Genomic DNA, 6,732 nt, shown 5'->3' on the forward strand with positions numbered 1-6,732 from the left:
TAAAGTGTCAGTGTATTCCAAACTGGTTACTGCAGAATTTAAGACCGCTTGTGGAAGTGGAACAACTTGTGTAAATACATATTGTTGTTACACAAATATTACAGCTGTAGATATGTACCAGTGTGTACTTACACTGTAGTTACTATGTACACATGTAGTTACCATTTAAGTTCACAGGTTTAATATAAAGTGGGACCCTTTTTATTTATTTATAAATCATGTAAAAACATGAGTAGCCTAACAAATATGATACATCAAGTTTTTGAGGAACATTTATTTGTAAATCTCTGAATCATCGTAATGCATTACATTATAGATTTTGCCCCCCACAATAAAAACTAGAGCTTTGATTTTAACTGCTGGATTTTCATTAACTAACATTAACAAAAATGAATAAATACAGTAACAAATGTATTGCTAATTGTTAGTTCATGTTAGTTAATACATTAACTAATGTTAACAAATGAGACCTTATTGCAAAGTGTTACTGACATTGTTGTGAGATATAGAGTGACAACTGATATTTATATGGATTTTATGTAAGTAGTCTCATTAATCTACAAGAATTTCATGATACTTTAAGCCATATAAATATTTGCAACTGTGCCAAATTGCATATTTTTGCTCAATTTGAGCCTCTGAATAAAGCCTCTGAGTTATTTTTTCCTCCTCAAATGTGAACTCCATATTATCATGTAAACATCCACTGCAATGGACTATTTATTTAAACTCACGTGTACGATAAAAGGCAGTTGTCAAGTATGCTCTTACACTGTAAAGAGGTTGCTGTAAATTTTACTGTAACTTACTGGCAGCTAGATGCCAGTAAGTTACTGTAAAATGTTTTACAGTATTATTACTGTATTTTCACTTACAGTATACTGTACCATTTACTGTAATTGCATTTACAGTATTATTACTGTACTTGCATTTACAGTATTATTACCGTATTTTCATTTACAGTATTAGTATTGAGTTTTTTTTTTTTTTTTTCATCATTTAAATTTTCTTTTTTTAATTTATGTTTACCCCACCCCCCCCAAAATCACAATAACTCACAAACATTTGTCCTTATAATATCTTTTTAATCGTTGAACATTTTGTTTTAGAAGTACAAATTACAAATCTTGACCTTTAGGAGCCACTAGCTGAAGAAAAAAAAAGGCAACATCTCCAAAGGCCATAGAATTAATCTCCTGGTGACCATTTATATCTGTAGCATGGCAAAAACGTACACACACTGAAAAGCAAAACAGGCCTTAAAACAATAAAATACAGTCAAAGTCAGTGTTGTGTTGTTACATTTCAGTAATTTTGCCAGTCAAAGTTGACAAGCTCTCTGATGAGAAACACTGAGGGTTTCAGGCTGATGCTTTTCTTTGGACCTTTCCAGATTTCCATCTGATCTGTGCATTTGGTGTTTGGTGCCATCAGGGTTGACTCTCAGAATGAACCTGCAAACACAAGCAGGGAAAAAAATATAATTTTTTCAGACCGGTGTTGGCAGAATTTTCCCTAACCCTCAAACTTGATGCTGCATGTACTTTGGCGTTAATAAAAGCACTACATCTGATTCTGAATCCACCTACAGTAGTGGTGGGGGAAAAATCGATTCTGTTCAGTGTCGCGATATTTTGCGCACGCAATTATATTGATACAGTAGCGCAAAGTATTCCAATATAGGTTATAAGGCTGTGACGGTGGCAGTTTTTTTTACCACTGCGGTGGTAATGGACCAACTACCTGCAGTGGTTGGGGGGTTATTATGAAAATTGAAATAAATTTTTTTAGTTTATTCGAGCAAAAAAGTCTTTATTTGAGCAATTCCGTCAAAGAAGCAACACAAAGCCTGTAAAGCATTCAAATACATATCAGTAAATATTAGAAACTTACATAATAGAAAAGATAAATCTATAAAAAAAAAAAAAACTTTCGTTTAATACTTCCACACAAAGACACGTGATTCCACATGAAGCCATATCGCTCTGTGCTTTGAGAGGGATGACACGAGGAGGAAAGAGACCATCGATCTATTTTCTGATATCTTCATGTTTTCTACTTGTTGTAAAAGGTATGAAAAGTGAATTTAATCTTCCACAAGGGCAAGACATTTAAGCTATGTTTGAAATTGCGCTGCCAAAGAGAGCGAAACTAAAAATCAAATAAACTTGACGCGCCGTACATGTCTAATAACAAGCAAAAACTGTGTTGAAATGAATCTGACGTGCAAGTAAAAATGTAGGCTATCTGTCCTACAACGTTTTTCTACTTTACCACAGTAAAGAATGTGAATGTAATAGGCCTAAATAAAAGCGAACCAAGGAAGAAACGTTTATAATCCCCTTCGAAAATCGAGACGTAAGTGAAGATTTTGGGAAAAAAACAAGGTATTACATGCAGGGATGAGTCACAATTTTGGGATATTCGATTAGTTTATTTAATTATAGAATTATAGTATATCGAATAGGCAGGGCCGGCCCGAGGCATAAGCGAACTAAGCGGCTGCTTGGGGCCCCCTCGCCACCAGGGGGCCCCCAAGCGAGTTTTTTTTTTTTTTTTACATATTAATTAAATTAAACAAGTGACATAAATTAATGAATGGATTAATAATTCAAGACAAGAAAATTCTGATTTCATGATCAATATACCTGCCTACAACTGCTGCTGTGTCTGCCAGTGTTTGAGTCATATGCGCATAACCTCGCGTGCATAGAAAATTCGTGCGCAAAGGCACGGTAATGTTAAGCCATTTCACACAAATTTGATTTGATCAATGATTTATCCTTTAAATTGAATGATATTCAGAACAGAACAAGAATAAAAAAATAACTATAAACAAGCCAAAACGAAATAATTTAAAGCGAACGTGAAAGCGGATCTCTCTCATTAGAATCAAAATGTTTCAACATTCGCGATGGATTTGGATGGTAAACTATGCTTTATTATAGGCTTCTTTGTACTTCACCCACGTTCCAATATCGAGGGAAAAAAATCATCCTCTTCACAAGCGCAAAAATGTGCTTGAAATCCAATATCGAGGGAAAAAATCATTCCCTTCACATGCGCAAAAATGTGCTTGGAAACATCACAGTGGAGCGGTGCTTAGGCTACGCAGCGCTGAATGGTACGAATTGTAGGCTACTACTGACTATTTAAAAAGAGCAGTGTAATTTTTATATGTTAGTTTGACTATTTTATTATTATATTTTATTACGGCTATAACGAACAGGCTGCGATGTCAAGATTGCAGTGCTGGAATATGTTGTGTGTGTGCGAGGCGCGGGCGCGAATGAACAGTGGAAACAAACACATAGGACTCCGTCATGTTCATATAAGACATCATTCAAACTGCAAAGGGTTGCAAAACGTTGGAGGATATTTTGCAAATTTTTTTTTTTATATGTTTTTTGACAGTTTGTTTTCAGAAGTTTTAAAGAGTTAGTAAAAGAGTAAAGAAAAAGTTAAAACATTTTTATTTAAGTATCTATTTTTTATTAAGTAGGCTATTTATTTTGTATTAATACATAACCTCATTGTATTAATTTATAATGTAACATTATAGAGTGAAATTGTGTCAATAATCGTCAAGCACAGGTGACTCCGCGTGGTGGGAGGGGGCCCCCAAATCAAATTCTGCTTAGGGCCCCCAAAAGGCTCGGGCCGGCACTGCGAATAGGTTGTGTAATTATTCTCTAAAATAAAATCTCCATGTTTTTGGTGCTAATGCGGTGGTGACGCGTTCATATAATTACGTTCTGTAATAAGGTCCTGTGTCCTGAATGTTCAAGGACAAAGTTTTTGCACTAGCTTCCAGTAAATGTGTAGAAGATGTTCACAGATTTAATGTGACATTTGAAGTGAGTTGAGCAGTCTTATTTTTTGTAATGTCTTTGAATAATATGGGGGACATGAATCGCAATATATCGCAGAATCGAATCGCAATACTTGCTGTATCGCAATGTTAGGAAGCGCAATAATATTGAATTGTGGCCCAAATATCGCAATACTATCGAATCATCAAATTTTTGCCAATTTCCACCCCTAACCTACAGGGATGGTATTACCCCATAGTACATTACATTCAAATCATTAAAGCATTTCAATACATTCCTGTAGCTTAGATTTCCAGGGAATTGATAATTTAAATTAAACTTAATACAATGTAAGTTGCTTTGGATAAAAGTGACTTCCAAATGCATGCATGTAAATGTAATGTAATGTAAAAAAAAAAAATATATATATATATATTTTGGTTTACCTGATTCTGCATTCGACAAAATAGACAGCTAATGCTGAAGAGTCGTCTGTTAGCAGTTGTAACTGGATGATGATTCTGCCCTTCATTGTCAGCATCCATGTTTTTGCTTTGAGAACAGACTCTCCTGAAACAGACAAAGTCACAGCAGCCTTTTAGTGTTATAGTTTACAGAAAAAAACTCAAATACAATAACAGAACTTATTACTAACAACAATAACATGTGGGGTGAAGATGAGGTAAGATATGATGTTGTATGGTGTTTATAGTTTTTAATCAATTAAACAACATTAAAAATATTAGTTAGCAAAACTTTGCTATATTGATAATGGTATATTGCTAACCCTTTCCTCCTCCTTCTCCTCTTCCTCCTCCAACGTCAACCCGTTCTGTGTATTAGTGGAGAGCGTCAGCAGTGATGTACAGTCCGGAGGGAATGGCCGCTGCAAATTCAAAATAAAGAACAGAAAAGAATGTTTGCCTGCTTAACTAATGAATACTTAAGCTAATTTAGTTGATGTCATCTTACTCACCTGTAGATGTTATCACCATTACGAAGGCAATCACAAAAAAGACTCCAAAATACACCTCCGACATTTCAGACAACATAATTCAGACCACAAACTTGAAAATAAAACAAAAGATGAAATTAACAAAGGTGTTGGATAAAGGGTTAGTTTACTCAAAATTGTAAATGCTGTCACCATTTACTCACCCTCAATTTGTTCATAACTTCCATTAAATTATTTAATGTGCTGTATACAAAAGAAGATATTTTAAAGAACATGAGCAACCAAACAGTTACTGGTCCCCATTGACATCCAAAGTATTTTTTCTATTATAGAAGTCCATGCGGACCAGCCACTATTTACCAACATTATTCAAAATATCTTATTTTATGTTCAGACTTAAGAACTTCATGCAGGTTTAGAACACGTTGTGGGCGAGTAAATGATGACATACATAATTTTCTGTTTAAGGTGTACTACGTTATCCCTTTAACTTAGTTTTACTCAGTATTTACGTTGTACATCTGCCAAAAAGTTGTGAAAGAGGAGACAGAACATACCAAAGTTATTATGCTTCTCTGTTTAATAAGTTTACTTCGGCTAATTTAGGTGAAGTTGACCATAACGTTACATACCAGTTGATGTTAACACAATGAAAAGGCTCCAACACACTCCATCGTTGCAGATGGCATTATCCAGATCACAAACCTGAAAATAAATCATATAGGCCTACGTGAAAATATTGTTTAAAACCCGCACTTTAACAAGGGTTTCGTCTATCTCACTTTACCTCAGTATTTCACGTTGAGTTCGCTGTTAGCTCGGTTAACGTTACCGACGACTCCGCCCGCCTGATGAGCTAACTTGCGTTAAAGAGGCAGAGGAACACACAACCATTATTTTTTATAGTTTTAACTAAAGAATATTTCGGCTAATATAGGTGAACTTAACTTACTCACCAGTTAATATTATCACCGTGACAGCGACCCGGCCGACAGTCAGGAAAAAAGACAGTAATAAAGGCACCAAAAAACCATTCTGACGACAGTCAGGAAAAAAAGGCACTAAAACCATTCAGACGAAAACAAAACGATACATCATGTTAGTTTGCTGTTAACATAAGTAAAAACATTTGAAAATGTTTGTTTTACATAAAATAGAAATTATATACTAACCTTTTTGGTGAGTTACATGATCTTTTGTCCGTGCATTAACTGCCACTTCACCCCTCAAAAAAACACTTGAAAAGAAATCCCTCTTGCCATTGGTCAGTTTTTCGCGGGCAAGTTCACTACTGTAAATTGATTTACAGTAGTGAAGAATTACAGTAGTGACCCTATATTTTCCCATAATCCTTTGCTGTTTACAGTAACATACTGTATACATATTTTACAGTATCTTACTGTACATATTACAGTAAAATACTGTTCAAATTACAGAAATCCGTTACAGTGTAGAGTGAGGAGAGCGAATTATCTATAACTCTGTGGACTGAAAATCAATATGCAGACAGACAAAAGCACCCTTTCAGTCTCTCACAGTCTCTTACTCAGGTTTACTGGCCTACATTTTCTCAGTCTGTTATCAAGGACATAGATTAAAATGAAAATTATTTTTGCAAAATGTGACTTTATGTCTTTTAAACGTTATCTCACAATTAAGTTTGATTTTTACACTAAGACATAAATGGTGTCCCTTATGTAATAAACAGCAAGGAATAGCTGGAGAAGAATGTGCAAATCTATTGATTTGATTTGATTTATTAGACAGTAACAAAAATAAATGCATAACATTATATTAGTTTTTAGCATACAAGAATCTTCCAATAGTTGTACACTATAATGAGCATGTAAGCTTCTATAATAATACATTAATTAGACATAGGCTTTATAGATCAGAGACTGATGTGCAGTGGTAAACAAAAAAAAAAGAATATAAACTGTATATTTAGTTTGAAAAGTATTAGAA

General features: G+C 34.4%; 2 long non-coding RNA genes across 2 annotated transcripts; both read right to left on the minus strand.

Moving 5' to 3' along the window:
- Positions 1 to 1,041: 1,041 nt before the first annotated feature.
- LOC311286686 lies at positions 1,042 to 4,880 on the minus strand. The gene is made up of 4 exons (XR_014626617.1): positions 4,789 to 4,880; positions 4,600 to 4,698; positions 4,259 to 4,382; positions 1,042 to 1,454 (listed from the first exon to the last, which is right to left on the minus strand). It is a non-coding gene; the product is annotated as an uncharacterized lncRNA (long non-coding RNA).
- Positions 4,881 to 5,399: 519 nt separating this feature from the next.
- Positions 5,400 to 6,213, minus strand: LOC311286687. The gene is made up of 3 exons (XR_014626618.1): positions 5,724 to 6,213; positions 5,555 to 5,627; positions 5,400 to 5,472 (listed from the first exon to the last, which is right to left on the minus strand). It is a non-coding gene; the product is annotated as an uncharacterized lncRNA (long non-coding RNA).
- Positions 6,214 to 6,732: the final 519 nt, after the last annotated feature.

Source organism: Rutilus rutilus (assembly GCF_951802725.1).
Source record: "Rutilus rutilus genome assembly, chromosome: 2".
Taxonomy (NCBI): Eukaryota; Metazoa; Chordata; class Actinopteri; order Cypriniformes; family Leuciscidae; genus Rutilus; species Rutilus rutilus.